Source organism: Dasypus novemcinctus, chromosome 21 (genome assembly GCF_030445035.2).
Source record: "Dasypus novemcinctus isolate mDasNov1 chromosome 21, mDasNov1.1.hap2, whole genome shotgun sequence".
Lineage (NCBI taxonomy): Eukaryota > Metazoa > Chordata > Mammalia > Cingulata > Dasypodidae > Dasypus > Dasypus novemcinctus.
This window is the reverse complement of record NC_080693.1, coordinates 34,037,035-34,052,653: the sequence shown is the minus strand read 5'-3', so window position 1 is coordinate 34,052,653 and position 15,619 is coordinate 34,037,035. Positions and strand designations below refer to the sequence as shown.

At 39.7% G+C, this 15,619-nt stretch overlaps 1 protein-coding gene across 4 annotated transcripts in view; it reads left to right on the top strand.

Annotated features, from left to right (window-relative positions):
- The window catches only part of EFCAB5 (EF-hand calcium binding domain 5), a 277,520-nt gene that overhangs the window by 156,861 nt on the left and 105,040 nt on the right, over window positions 1–15,619 (top strand). The window lies entirely within an intron of this gene.

Here is a 15,619-nt window from a genome sequence, read left to right as displayed (position 1 = left end):
TTGCCTTGTATATGTAGTACTTTTTAAAAGATTGTACTTTTTATGTAATTGTTTCACCTCCAGGAGAAACTGTCCTTTCCTCTGTTCCTTCTCCAGGAATCTTGATATTTTCTATTTGTTTTTGTGCAGAATTTTCTCCCCAGTTCCTAGATTAGTTTAACTTCTCTCCCTCACTCAATGCCCCATTTTCCTTATGCTTTTCAGTTTTGGGACCCTCCTGTCCCAGCAGTTCAGTTTAACAACCATCCCCTTTTTTCTCTATGAGGCTTTCTGCCTCCAGTTTCTTCCTTGTTAGGGTATTCCGCCCCAGGGAACCAGATGAAATCAGTCCAGAAAGGTGGGTTGCTCCATAAAAGTCTGTTTTGTGTTTAGGTGGCCCAGTCAATAGAAATTGGTTTGAGTGAGTGCAGTACTTTCTAGCTGCAGTGTTACTATGGTCTTTTTCTTTCTCTCACTTTTTAAAATTTGCTGGGGTCCATTTTGTATGCAGTACTCCTCAGCAGCTTGTGTTCTGCCCTGGGTCTTTGTGAACTTGGGTCCCTGTGTCTGGATATGCATGGTGTTCTTTCACTACTGTCCCCAGTGGGGCATGAGAGGAATCCAGATCACTGCCTCTGAGCAACTCCCAAGCTGTGTGAGACCTTGAGGGAGAGGGAATGGACTGGCAGGTCTGGGACAGAAACTCCCTACCTGGTATTTTCCTTTTTCTTCAATTCATCCTTTGTGGAGTCCTTCTCCAGTCTCTACCATCCTCCATAATTCTAAGCAAATAGGATTTGTCCTTTTATTTGCTGAATCTCTGAAGAGGTTTTTTATGGGGATGTTTTATGTCACCATTTGATAATGTCACTCTCTGAAAAACTTTTTTTTAATTTTTTTATTCATTTTTTTAAAATATTACATTAAAAAAATATGAGGTCCCATTCAACCCCACCGCCCCCACCCCACCACTCCCCCCACAGCAACACTCTCTCCCATCATCATAACACATCCACTGCATTTGGTAAGTACCTCTCTGGGCATCGCTGCACCTCATGGTCAACGGTCCACATCATAGCCCATACTCCCCCACGTTCCATCCAGTAGGCCCTGGGAGGATCTACAATGTCCAGTAATTGTCCCTGAAGCACCACCCAAGACAACTTCAAGTCCCGAAAACGCCTCCACATCTCATCTCTTCCTCCCATTCCCCGCACCCAGCAGCCACCATGGCCACTTTTCCCACACCAATGCCACATTTTCTCATGGACCTTGGATTGGTTGTGTCCATTGCACATCTATATCAAGAGGAGGCTTAGATTCCACATGGATACTGGATGCAATCCTCCTGCTTTCAGTTGTAGGCACTCTAGGCTCCATGGTGTGGTGGTTAACATTCTTCAACTCCATGTTAGCTGAGTGGGTAAGTCCAATAAATCAGAGTGTAGGAGTTGAAGTCTGTTGAGGCTCAGGGCCTGGCTATTATATTGTCAGTCCAGAGATTCAAATCCCCTAGATATATCTTAAACCCCAGCAGCAACTACAATTCCCGTAAAGTAGCATGAAAGTCTTGTGAAAGGAGATCCCATCTGTGTCCTGCTCCATCACGCAGAAACACCAGCTCCAAAGAAGGGCCAACTGACATGGCAGTGAACCCCATCTGCCATGACCATAGAGCCTGTGGGTCTCTTTAGCCCTCAAAAGAACCAATACCTGGGGTTGTATCTACTTTATCTGTCTCTGAGACTCTGCTCAGGTGTGCATAAGGGCAATCCTTCTGACAACCTCCAGACTCTTTTTTAGAGACTCATAGCCATATAAACTCATTTCTCCTTTCCATTTCCCCCTTACATTAGGTCAAACAGCATTTTAAACTCCTGTTATTATATGTAGAAGGATATTCTGCTGGTCCGCCTTGAACCTTTAATTCAAGGTCATTTTCTAGTTTGCATCATCAGCTGGTACTTGGTAGTGATCCCTCGGTGCCAGGGATCTGAAAAACTTTTAATACTTCTTGCAAGGCCGGTCTACTGGCAAGAAATTCCTTCAGTTTTTGTTTGAGAAAACTTGGATTCCTTCTTCACTTTTTAATTTTTTTTAAATTTTGGCTGCAAAAAGCATTATGTTTATATTTGGTTCATGGCTTGTTAGAGGGCTGCAAGGTGCTGGTTAAAAAGCTGCCTCCTAGCTGGAGTGAAGGGCTCAGTCAGAAGCCTGGATACAAGGAAAATGCAGAAGGGGCCCCTAAAGGACTCTAGTTTCTGGAGACTCCTAGTCATGCATGAGGGTGTTATTTTCAGAGAGATGTATGATACTTGCCCAGCCAAGTCTATGAGCTTGTCAATTTGTGAAATCAGTTGGCCACCCATTTACTTGATGAGTTTCTCCTCCTCATCTAGGAAATGGCTTTCCAGAAAGTCACAGAGAAGAGGATCTGTGTTGCTAGAACCGGAGGAAAAAATGACCTCATTCAGGTTCTTCCCCAGGGCCATGGAAGCTTCCATGGCATCCATGATTTTACCACATTCATCTTGGTATGGCATCTGCATGTCCTAGAAGAGGGTGTGGCCACCATGCAGTTTTTGCCTCTTCAGGAGATGCTTGGTAGCCTCGTGCTTCTTATCCACCAACTTGCAAAAGAAGTGGCCCACCCTGTCCTGTGCCACATTGTTGTGATAAAATAGAAGCCCAGAGAGAGGTAAGTGTAGGAGACCTACAGATGCAGGTTGACCTCACTGTTGAAGGAGGTCTCCAGTTGTGTGGAATAATCCTGATAGATCTGAGGACTTATGATAGGTCAACAATGAGGTGCTAACTGCAAAAAAAAATAAAATAAAAGTTAAAAAATGCTGTTAGCTGGCCCTGGAAGCAGGGGATGACTGAGAAGATGATCCTCTGAGTTGCAACTGCAGAGGAAGTTGGAGGGTGATCCAAGGCTGAAGGGTGGCTAGTCCCTTCCAAACACTGTTGAAGCAAGAGACAGATCCATGGGACTGCAGGGCACACTGTCTCTCCTTTGCTGTTAAAGGATAATTTTGCTAGATGGTTCTAGAATGATGTGTTTTTTCTTTCAACACTTGAAAGATTTCATTCCACTTTTTTTTCTTACATAGTTTTTTACGAGAACTCAGAAGTAATTCATGTCCTTATTCCTCTATACATCTTTCAAGACTTTGTCTTTGGTTTTCTGCAGTTTGAATTTGACATACCTAAGTGTAGGTTTTTTGGTATTTTTCTGCTTGGTGTTCTATGAACTTCTTTGACCTGTGGTTTGGTGTTTATTATTAATTTTGGAAAATTGTCAGCCATTTTTACTTCAAATATCTCGTCTGATCTTTCTATTTTCTCCTTCTGGTATTCCCATTACACAAATGTTATACCTTATGTAATTGTCCCACAATTCATGAATATTCTGTTCCATTTTGTACTTTCTCTTTTCTCTGTGGATTTCAGTTTCCCCCCATATCTTTAAGCTCACTGATTCTTTTCTGCTGTGACCAGTCCACTGTGAGCCCATCAAAGGCATTCTTCATTTATGCCATGGTGTTTTTTCTTTATAGCATTTCCTTTTGTTTCTTTCTTAGTTTCAGTCTCATTGCTTAAATTACCTACCTGTTCTTGAGCCCTTAGCTTATTAATCATAGTTATGTTAAATTCCTAGTCAGATAATTCTGAAAACTCTGCCATACTTGAGTCTAGTTCTGTTGCTTCCTTTTTCTTGTATTTTTCTGTATTTTTTCATTTCCTTATAGTAGGCCTTGTAATTTTTTGTTGAAAGCTGGATATGGTGAACTGTGTAATAGGAACTGAGGTAAATAAGCCTCTAGTGTGAGGGGTTATATCTTTTTGGCTAGGAGTTGTGCTGTAGTAACTCTTTGCTATTGTTGTAGGTGTCTGTAGCTTCAATTTCCCTTAATGTCATTTTTATCCTCTGTTACCTTTGAATTTCCATAGAAACTCCTTTTTTTTCAAAGATTTATATATTTCTCTCCCCTTCCCCGCCCCCCACCCCAGTTGTCTGTTCTCTGTGTCCGTTTGCTGTGTGTTCTTCTGTGACCGCTTCTGTCCTTATCAGCGGTACCAGGAATCTGTGTTTCTTTTTGTTGCATCATCTTGTTGTGTCAGCTCTCCATGTGTGCGGCACCATTCCTGGGCAGGCTAAGCTTTCTTTTGCGCTGAGCGGCAATCCTTACGGGGTACACTCCTTGCACGTGGGGCTCCCCTACGTGGGGGACACCCCTGCGTGGCACGGCACTCTTTGCGCGCATCAGCACTGCGCATGGGCCAGCTGCACACAGGTCAAGGAGACCCGGGGTTTGATACGCAGACTTCGCATGTGGTAGACGGACATCCTAACCACTGGGCCAAGTCCGCTCCCCAGAAACTCCTTCTTAAATAGAATCCGAGTATTGCAATTCTTTCAGTTATAATTCTCTGCAATTATATAAGAACCATGTTGAGGTCTGGTAAGGTATGGGTGGAGGGGAAGTATTCTATAATCCTATAATTAAGTCTCTGTCTTTTAGTGGGCCTGTGTCACAGGGTTGTGAATTTCACAAGTGCTTGTCTGCTTCCCCTTCCCCACTTAGGTGAGATAATAAGGTTAGAGGTGAATAGAGCTGGATATTTCCTTTCCCCCACAGCAGTTAGGCTCTGGTAAAGTAGATAAGGAGAGAACACTAGGCTCTGAGCATATTTCAAACTGATTGCTTTTCCCTTTCCTTTTCTGGAAGCAGGAGGGAATTTTTCTGCATTCTTCCCTGTGAAAACTGGGATGGGGGGCAATTCCTGGAGGCGAAATTCATGAAAGTGTGGGGGTCCCCCTAAGACTTGACCCCTAAGAGCTTAACATCTCAAGCTAGTCCACACAGAGCCTCCAGAAGTTTGTCAGTTACAGTTTATGCTTTTCTATCAGTTCCTGGCTGTGGTTTCTGCTCCCAGTAAACTGTTTTTCTCTGTATTCACCTGTCTCTCTAATTTTGTGGGCATTGGTTTGCCCTGTGACCCAATTCTCTGGTGGATCTAAGATGAGTTGTTGATTTTAAGTTTGTTCAGCTTTTTTTTTCTTGTGAGGATGGGACTGATGATTTCTAAGTTCTTTACATGTCAGAACAGAAACTGGAAACTGAATGGTTTTTTTGTAACCTATAGTTAAAAGGAGAGTTTGGAAAACCTGGGCTTTCAATTGAAAGAGCTGGGTTCTTGAAGAAAAAAAAAGCATTCTTTCAATTGAGTGCTACGCTGTGGATATTCTTAAAAACTCCATATAAGTTGGGGGGAAATCAAAGAACAGCAGAGCCTTATGCATCTTTTCCCTACGTTTACCTCAGAGACTGCAAGCTTCATAGAGAATTCCTGAATACAACATGGCACAAAGTAAGAGGGATAGAAACTGTAGAGTGAGAGTTCTAGGTGAATAGACCACTCCTATGGCAAGAGGAAAGGTACTGATTGTTCCCAAAACCAGTGTGTGAAGGGGTGTATGTGTGCAGGGAAGATGGGTGTAAAAAGTTATGGAAGAGGGGAAGCATCTGCCTACCACATGGGAAGTCTGCAGTTCAAACCCAGGGCCTCCTGATCCATGTGATGAGCTGGCCCACACACAGTGCTGATGCACACAAGGAGTGCCCTGCCACACAGGGGTGTCCCCGGCGTAGGGGAGCCCCATGCGCAAGGAGTACGCCCCGTAAGGAGAGCCACCCAGGGTGAAAAAAGTGCAGCCTGCCCAGGAATGACGTCGCACACACGGAGAGCTGACACAAGATGACGAAACAAAAAGAGATGGATTCTGGGTGTTGCTGACAAGAATGTAAGCAGACACAGAAGAGCACTCAATGAATGGACACAGAGAGGAGACAACTGTGGGGGGGGAGGGGGAGAGATGGGGAAGGGGGGAGAAATAAATTAAAAATAAAATCTTTATAAAAAAAGTTATGGAAGAGTACCCAGGAAGAGTCCTGGGGTTGCGACAAGAAGAACTGTATATATCAACAGCAAATACCAAAACCAAACTTCCAAATGACTCAGTGGAATTGTCTAAATGGAATGAGACTCAGAATCCACCATTGAGTGGTCTTTAAACACTTCTAAATGTTAAAAAAAAAAAAAGTCTTCTCTGGGTTCTTTATTCAATTGAAGTGTCAGAATCAGCTATATAGTATAAAAAATCAATACTTGGCCCTAGTTAGAGGATTCTACTTTAAAAATACATCAGGAATCTTACTTTGTTGAGTGAAGAGTGGTTTTCTGGGTGTTAATTAGCATCTGTTACCCAGTGTCATCTATTGGGTTCATGTTTCATCCAACCCAAAAAGAACTTCTAGAGAAAAAAACTACAATATCCGAAATAAAAAAATTTGCTGTGTTGGATTAACATCATATTAGACAGTGCAGAAGAAAAGCTTAGCAAGCATGAAGACACAGCAATAGGAACTATCCAAAATGAAACTCAGAGAAAATGAGAAGAGGTGGGGAAGAGAATGAATGCTGAATAAAATGGAATAGAAAAAAAAATTAACAGAGCCTCAGTAACTTATGAGAAAAAGTCAAGTAGATAGATAAAAGCTTTTGAGAAAATAATGGCCAAATTTTCCAAACTTTATGAAACTATAAGCCCACAACTATGAAGCTCAATGGTCCCCAAGAAAGATAAACACAAAAATAATCACAACTAGCCATATTGTAATCAAATGGCTGAAAATATGATACAGAGAAAATCTTCAATGTAGGCAAAGAATGTACGGAGTAACAGATAAAAACTATTTTAAATTCTCACCTGAAACTATGCAAAGTAGAGACAATGGAATGACTTCTTTAAAATGATGAAAGAAAAAAAAAAAACTTTAAGTCTAGAATTTTTTTATCCAGTGAAAATGTCTTTCAAAAATGAAGGTAGGGAAGTGGATTTGGCCCAACAGATAGGGCGTCTGCCTACCACATGGGAGGTCCAAGGTTCAAACCCAGAGCCTCCTGATCCATGTGATGAGCTGGCCCACATGCAGTGCTGATGTGCACAAGGAGTGCCGTGCCACACAGGGATGTCCCCCCGCATAGGGGAGCCCCAAGCACAAGAAGTGTGCCCCGTAAGGAGCGCCACACAGTGCAAAAAAAGTGCAGTCTGCCCAGGAATGGCACCACGCACACGGAGAGCTGACACAGCAAGATGATGCAACAAAAACGAGACACAGATTCCAGGTAGTGCTGACAAGAATACAAGCAGACCCAGAAGAACACACAGCGAATGGACAAAGAGAGCAGACAACTGCGGGGAGGAGTGGGGAAGGGGAAGGGGAAAGAAATAAAAAATAAATAAAAAATGAAGGTAAAATAAGGCTTTTTCTAATAAACAAAAACAGAGAATTTTTTACCAGCAAATCTGTACTACCAGAAATAAAGGAGCTTCTTCAGGTGGAAGAAAAATGATTCTAGATGGAAAATTGAATTTACTCTGAGAAATGAAGAGTGCCAGAAAAGTCAGTATGTGGGTAATTATAACATATTTCCCCTCATTTTAAAGTTTCTTTGGATGGCAACTTATTCTTCAAAGTAAAAATAACAACGTATTATAGGGTTTATAACATATGTAAAAGTGAAATTTATGACTACAATACAAATGATGAGTGGGAGAAATGGAAGTAAGTTTCTTATAATAGTCAAGACATATATAGTATTATTTGAAAGTAACTGTGATAAGTTTAAGATGCATATATAGACTCTAGACCAATTACTAAAAAGAAAAGAAGATATATAAGTATGTATAGGTATTAAGCCAATTGTGGAGCTAGAATGCAATATTAAAATTGAAACAATCCAAAAGAAAGCAGGTAAAGAAGAAAAAAGGAAGAAAGAACAAATGGTACAAATGAAAAACAAATAGCAAGGTGGTGGATTTAAACCCTACTATATTGATAATTACATCAAATATATATAGCCTAAATACTTCAGTCAGAAGAAAGGGATTGTCATATTGGATAAAAATGTAGAACCAATATAAAGATGCAGATAAGTTAAAAATAAAAGTACAAGGATGAAAAATATATACCATGGAAATGCTAATTATAAGAAGGTAGGTGTAGCTATATATGTATCAGACAAAGGGGTCTTCGGATCATGGAATACTACCAAGGATTAAGAAGGATATTTCATATTGACAAAGAGGTCACTTTGATAAGGAGATATAATAATTATAAGTGTGTATGCATCCAATAGTAGACCCTCAAAATGCATGAAGCAAAAATGACAGAACTGGAAGGAAAACGTTGAAATCCACAATCATAATTGGAGATTTAAACACTTCTCTTTCAGCAATTGATAGAACAAATAGATAGAAAATCAGTAAGGATATATAAAAGACTTGAACAATGCTGTCAACCAACTTGATCTGGAGTGTTATAGAACATTCCACCCAACAACAAAAACATACTCTTTTTTAAGAGCTCTTGAAACATTCACCAAGGTGATCATGCACTATACCATGAAATAGATCCCAATAATTTCAAAAGAATTGAAGTCACACTGAATATGTTCTTTGACCACAGCAGAATATAAATTAAATTCAATAACAAAAAGATAGTGGGAAAATTCCCAAATATTTGGAAATTAATCAGCACACTAATAAATAACCAGTGGGACAAAATATCACAGAGGAAATTATAAAATATTTTTAACTAAATGAAAATGAAAACACAACATAGTAAAATTTGAGGGATGAGGCAAAACTGGTTCTTATATAAACCTTTAAGTGTTTATATAAGAAAAGAATTCCAAAATCAATTATCTAAACTTCCATCCATCTCAAGAAAAAGAAGAGCAAAGAAAATGAATAGTAAGTAGAAATAAGGGAATGATAAAGATATGAGAAATCAATAAACTAGAAAACAAAACTATAGTGAAAATTAGTCCAAAAAAAAGCTGGTTCTTTGAAAAGATTAACACAATTGATAAATCTTAGGTAGACTGATCAAGAAAAAGAGAGAAGATACAAATTAGGAAAGAGAGAGGGAACACCATGCTTATCCTATAAGCATTAAAAAGATAATACCATTATGAATAACTTTATGGCAATAAATTAACAATTTAGAAGGACAAATTACTTTTTTTTTAAAGATTTATTTTTTATTTATTTCTCTCCCCTTCCCTCCTCCCCCAGTTGTCTGTTCTCTCTGTCCATTTGCTGTATGTTCTTCTCTGACTGCTTCTATCCTTATCAGCGACAATGGGAATCTGTGTTTCTTTTTTTTGTTGCATCATCTTGTTGTGTCAGCTCTCTGTGTGTGTGGCGCCATTTTTGGGCAGGCTGTACTTTCGCTCTGGATGGCTCTCCTTATGGGGCGCACTCCCTGCATGTGGGGCTCCCCTATGTGGGGGGCACCCCTGCGTGGCAGGGCACTCCTTGCATGTATCAGCACTGCTCATGGGCCAGCTCCACACGGGTCAAGGAGTCCCGGGGTTTGAATCGCAGATCTCCCATATGGTAGGCAGACGCCTAGCCATTGGGCAAGTCTTCTTCCTGACAAATTACTTCAAAGACACAAATTACCAAATCTGACTCAAGAAAAAATAGAAAACCTGGATATCCCCATACATACAAAGAAATTTCATTAATGCTGTTAAACACCTTTCCACAACAAAATCCAGGCTCATATGACTTCAATGATAAAGCCTATCAAACATTTAAAGAAAGAGTAATTCCAAACTTACACAAACTCTTTTAAAACATAGCCATGGAGGGAATCCTTCCTAACTCATTTTAGAGGTCAGCATTATTCTTGTTTCAATTTTTAAAAAACTGTCTACCCACATGAGGAGAAAAAATTAACCTCATTCCTTACCTCACACCATACACAAAAAATAACTTAAAGTGAATTTTAAACCTAAATGTTTAAAATAAAATCATAAATTTCTAGAAATTTAAAGAAAATTTTATTAAATGGACTTCATAAAATGTAAAACTGTTGCTCTTTGAAAAACAATGTTAAAAAAATGAGAAGGCATTCTTTAGACTAGGAGAAAATGTTTGCAATACATATACCGGCAGAAGACTTGTATCCAGAATATATAAAAAATGCTTATGACTCAATCAAACAGTCCAATTAAAATGAGTAAAATATTTGAATGGGCATGTCAGAAAAGGAGATTTATAGATATATAGATATATAGATATATAGATATGGCCAATAAGCACAAGGAAATATGCTCAATGTTGTTAGTCATTAGGGAAACGAAATTAAAACAGCAATAACATTTTTTTAAAATTATGCCAGATAGGGGCAGCAGATGTGGCTCAAGCAGTAGAATGCCTGCCTCCACATGGGAGGTCCCAGGTTCGATTCCTGATGCTTCCTAAAGAAAACAAACAGTGAGCAGACAGCAAGCAGAAAACAAGCAAAAATAATGAACAGGGAAGCAGACTTGACCCAACAGATAAGGCATCCATCTACCACATGGGAGGTCCATGGCTCAAACCCTGGGCCTCCTTGACCCGTATGGAGCTGGCCCATGCGCAGTGCTAATGCGTGCAAGGAGTGCCCTGCCATGCGGGGGTGTCCCCCATATAGGAGAACCCTTTGTGCAAGGAGTGCACCCCATAAGGAGAGTCGCCCAGTGCGAAAGAAAGTGTAGCCTGCCCAAGAATGGCGCCACACACACAGAGAGCTGACACAACAAGATGATGCAACAACAAAAAAAAAACCACAGATTCCTGGTGTCCCTGATAAGGATAGAAGCGGTCACAGATGAACACACAGCAAATGGACACAGAGAGCTGACAACTGGGGAGGGGGGAAGGGAAGGGGAGAGAAATAAAAAACAACAACAAAAATGAACAGACAATAAGCAAAAACAGTGAACAGACAATAAGCAAAAACAATGAGCAGACAATGAGCAAAAAAACAGCAAGAGAAAATAAGCAAAAACAGCAAGCAGACAATGAGCAAAAGCAATGACCAGACAAGTAAAAACAAATGAGCATGGTGTGGATGTGGCTCAAGCAGTTGAGCACCTGTCTTCCACATGGGGTGTCCTCGGTTCAAGTTCCCTATGCCTCCTAAAGAAAATAAAACTAAACAGATTGAACATACAACAAGCGAAAACAAAGAGCGATGAGCTAACAATGAGCAAACTGATGAGGCAGCCAAAAAAGAAAATAAATTTTAAAATAAATTATACCTGTTTTAGTCAGCCAAAAGGGTGCTGATGCAAAATACCAGAAATTTGCTGGGCATTACAAAGGGTATTTCTTTGGAGTAGTTGCTTACAGATACCAGGCCATAAAGCGTAAGTTACTTCCCTCACCAAAGTCTATTTGGAACATGATGGCTGCCAACGTCTGAGAGAGTTCAGGTTTCCTGGTTTCCTACATTCCTGGGGCTTGCTTTTCTCTGGGTTCAAGATTCCTTTCTTCCAGGGGCTTGCTTCTCTATCCTCTGGCTGCTGACTTCCCGGGGCTCCAGCTTAAGTCTTCAGCATCAAACTCCAAAATCAGAAAGCCCCCACACCAAAAGCCCCAACTCTGTCCTTTGCCATGCCTTTTATCTGTGAGTCCCCATTCACCAAGGGGTGGAGATTTAACACCTTAATGACGTGGCCCAATTAAAGCCCTAATCATAACTTAATCATGCCCAGTAATAGACCAGATTACAAACATAATCCAATATCTATTTTTGGAATTCATAACTATATCAAACTGCTACAATACCAAATAGAGTGACTAAAATTAAAAAGATTGGTAATAACAAGTGTTGGTGAAAGTGTGGGACAACTGAAATTCTCATATATGGCTGATAAGAATGGTGTAACCACTTTGAAAAAGTTTGGCAGTTTCTTAAAAGGTTAAATATATACTTACTAAGTGGCCCAGCAACCAGCATACATTCCTATGTATATACCCCCAGATAAATGGAAACATAAGTATACTCAAAGACTTGTACATTAATGTTCATAGCAACTTTGTTCATAAGACTTCCAAACTAGAAACAAACTAAATATCCATCAACTAGTGGATAGCTAAACAAATTGTGGTATATCCATATAATGGAATACTGCTTAGCAGTAAGAGTAAACGAACTACTGATTCAAGCAATAACATTGATGAATCTCAAAAATATTATACTAAATAAAAGAACACAGACACATTTATAAAAAGAAAATTATCTATAACAATAAAGCAGTTCAGCGGTTTCCTAGGGCCATGGTTTGGGGGAACTGATTGCAAAGGGAAATGGAAATTTGGGGGGTGATGGAAATATTCTGTATCTTCGTTGTGGTGGTAGTTACACTGGTGTACACACTGTCAAACCTTATTTAAGTATACACTTAAAATTGGTGCATTTTATTGAATGCTAATTGTACTTCATTAAAGTTGATATAAAATAAAAAAGTGTTCATAGCAGCATTATTTATAACAGTAAAAAACAAAACAACACAAATGCCTACAACAATGGAATGAATAAGTAAATGTTCATATATTTATACAGTGGAATATTTTGAAGCAATGTTAAGGATGGATGAAACTAATTATGGTGGTGAATGTCAGAAAGTTATCTTAGGGGAAATTATTGACAAGGAGGAACCATGAAGGAAAACTTCTGGAAGTGGTGAAAGTTGTATTTCTTTATCTAAATTGTGTTTCTACAATATATAAATAAGTAAACATTCAGTCATATAAACACTTAGCATTTGCACACTCTAATGCATATTTGTTTTTCCTCAATGGAAAAATAATTATCACTTATGGTTTCTTGGGACGAAGTACCTATTAAAGGAAGGCTTTAAGAGACCAAGTGGGTGCTGCATTTGACCTTAATAGTAATAATGATAACTTAATGACAAGGGCTTTTGGTGGGCAGGCTTCATCTCACTGCACTGGAGAGGTGATAGAAAGTAAATCGCAAACACAAGGCTTTAAACTCTCAGTTCAGGTTGCAGTCCCACATTATCCATGTGGGGCAGCAGTGCTCCAAAATGCATTCACCAAATGCAATGAATGTCCCAGGATGATGAAAGAGGTTGTTGATTTGGGAGGAGTGGGGTAAGAGGGGTGGGGGTATGCAGGGATCTCTTATATTTTTTTAATGTAACATTTAAGAAAAAATAAAGAGAGGGGAAAAAAAAAGAAAGAAAACCAGAAAGTTGCCATGATGACTCTAAAGGAATTTCTTAATTCTTAAAGATCCAGGACAGTTGTGGATGAAAATTTAATGTGGCAGAATTACAATGTAGGTTGAATTCACAATATTGCCAAGTCCCTTATGTGGAACTACCATATTACTTTAAAAAGATTCTTAACCTTTTATGTTCCATGGACCCTTTTGCCAGTCACTTACTAAGTCTACACTATACTGTGTATTATTTAATAAATATATCATACCCAGAGCAACATGTCCCCACAAGAATGTTTTTATGAATTTTCTATTCAAGCTCATGGATCTCCTGGTTAAGAACACCTGAAACAGAGGATCTCTGACTATGGGGCCAGAAACATGACTTGAGACACCACAATGGAAAATCTTGGCTTTTCACCCAATTTCCAGATTTAAGCCAGTTTACACACTTTGGTTGAAGAGGAGCCTGGATCTCTTGAGGATGGATTCCACAAGACTGCCACAAGCATGTTCTGTAACTCTTACTCCAAGCCTTCCTCAAAGGATCTGTAGCCATTTATTATAGTGACTGCGCATTGGGAAAAGGGAAATATCCCAGATTTTCAGGGATTACTAGACACTGACTCCATGTTAACAGTAATCTCTCAGATCTCAAAATGCTGCAATGGCCATGGGTCAAAGTTAGGTCTTATGGATGTCAGAAGATAAATGATATTTTGGTCCAAGCCTATATTTTAGACCCAGTTAACCTGTGGACTCACCTATGGTTATTTCCAGTTATCAGATTTATAATTAGTATGTACATATCTAACAACTAGCAGAAACATTTGCTTCCCAAATTGACAGGAAAGATCAAATAAAAACTCCTGAACTTTTCCTATTATAATGATATAAACCAACAAATGGACAAGAAAACAAACAAAAAAAGACCAATTGAGACTAGATATGAAAACACATGAAATATGTAAAGGATTCAGAGGAGTAATTCTATCACATCCTTATCTAACTCTCCTGTTTTACCTATTCAGAAGGTGAATAGATCTTGAAGAATGTTTGTAAATTACTGTGACTCCAGTGTAGCTCCTATTCCATATGTGGAATTTTTATGGCCCAATTCCACACAGGCCCCTTGTGACAATTTGAAGTTGTTTTTTGAACTCCAAAAGGTTATGTTCTTAAACTAATCTATTTCTGTGGGTGTGGTACCCTTTGATTGCATTAGATTCACTTTAGATTACTTGATAAGATTTCTTTTGATTGGACTTACATCAGTGAGGCATGACTCAGGTTGAGTCTCTTCCCTCTCTTGCTGGGTCTTATATAAACAGAGACACAGAGAGGACAAAGAGAAAGGAAGCTGCTATTTTTAATCCTGCCATGTGGGAGAGGACTTGAGGATTGCTAGCAAAGCTTAAGCACAAAGTCCACAAAAATCTGGGCCCTCAAGAAGCTCAAGGCTGAAGAGACTAGCTGTATACCTGATAGCCCATAGCTGAACTCAGGAAGAAAGTAGGGGCAGATGAGACTGAGAGGAGGCCCTGGAAAGAGACAAGCCCTATGTCTGATTGCCCACAGCTGAGCTATGGGAGATGGTAGATTCTAAAAGGGGAAGGCAGGGACCTCAGCAGAGATTGGCCACCATCTTGGTTCACCACATGGCAGGACCCCAGGATCACCAGTAGCTGAGTTTTGTGAGAAAATACCTCTGCTGATGCCTTGATTTGGAAAGAATGCTGCTGCACCTGACAGGCGAAATCAAATAGCATTTGCCAGATCAATAGTTGTGAATGAAGGGTATCTCAGTTTGCCACAGGGCTGCCAATGCAAAGTACCAGAAATGGTTTGGCTTTCATAATGGAAATTTACTTGGGGTAAAAGATTACAGTTCCAATGCCATGAAAAGTCCAACTCAAGGCACCATAGTCAGCTGCCAAGATGGCGGGCAATCTGCCTGGTCTTTCCTTCCCCACTGCGATTCCTCTCTCAGGCCCAACCGCTCTACTTTCTTCCTGATTTCAGCTGCAATTTGGCATAGGGCTTATCTCTTAGGACTTTCTATATTAGTCTCTGCTGTTCTACTCTCTTTCCAAATTCAGATGTAAAGTATCAGGCAAATGGCTTATCTCTTCCCAGGGCCTCAACTGTTTGTGCCTTCTCCTTTCTGTCACATGGCAGGATCAAAAATGACAGAGTTCCCTCTTCCTGTGTCTGTTTGTATCAGACCCAGCAGGGAGGCTGGGACTCAAACTGAGTTGTGCCCACTGACTTAGTCAAATCAAAAACCCAAAGCAATCTTATCAAATAATGAATCAAAGTCCCCTCACCTGAATTTAATGCAATCAAAGGGTATCACACCCAGAGAAATAGATTCATTTATAAACATAAGCTTTCTCTTTTGGGCATTCATAAAAGAATCTCAAACTGCCACATGTACTATGTTATCAGTATGCTGTGATATATGATATGATAAAAAAAATTACAAAAAAGAATAAGGGACACTGAATTGTTTCAAGTGGCACGTTCTGGTATTGGATTTAACA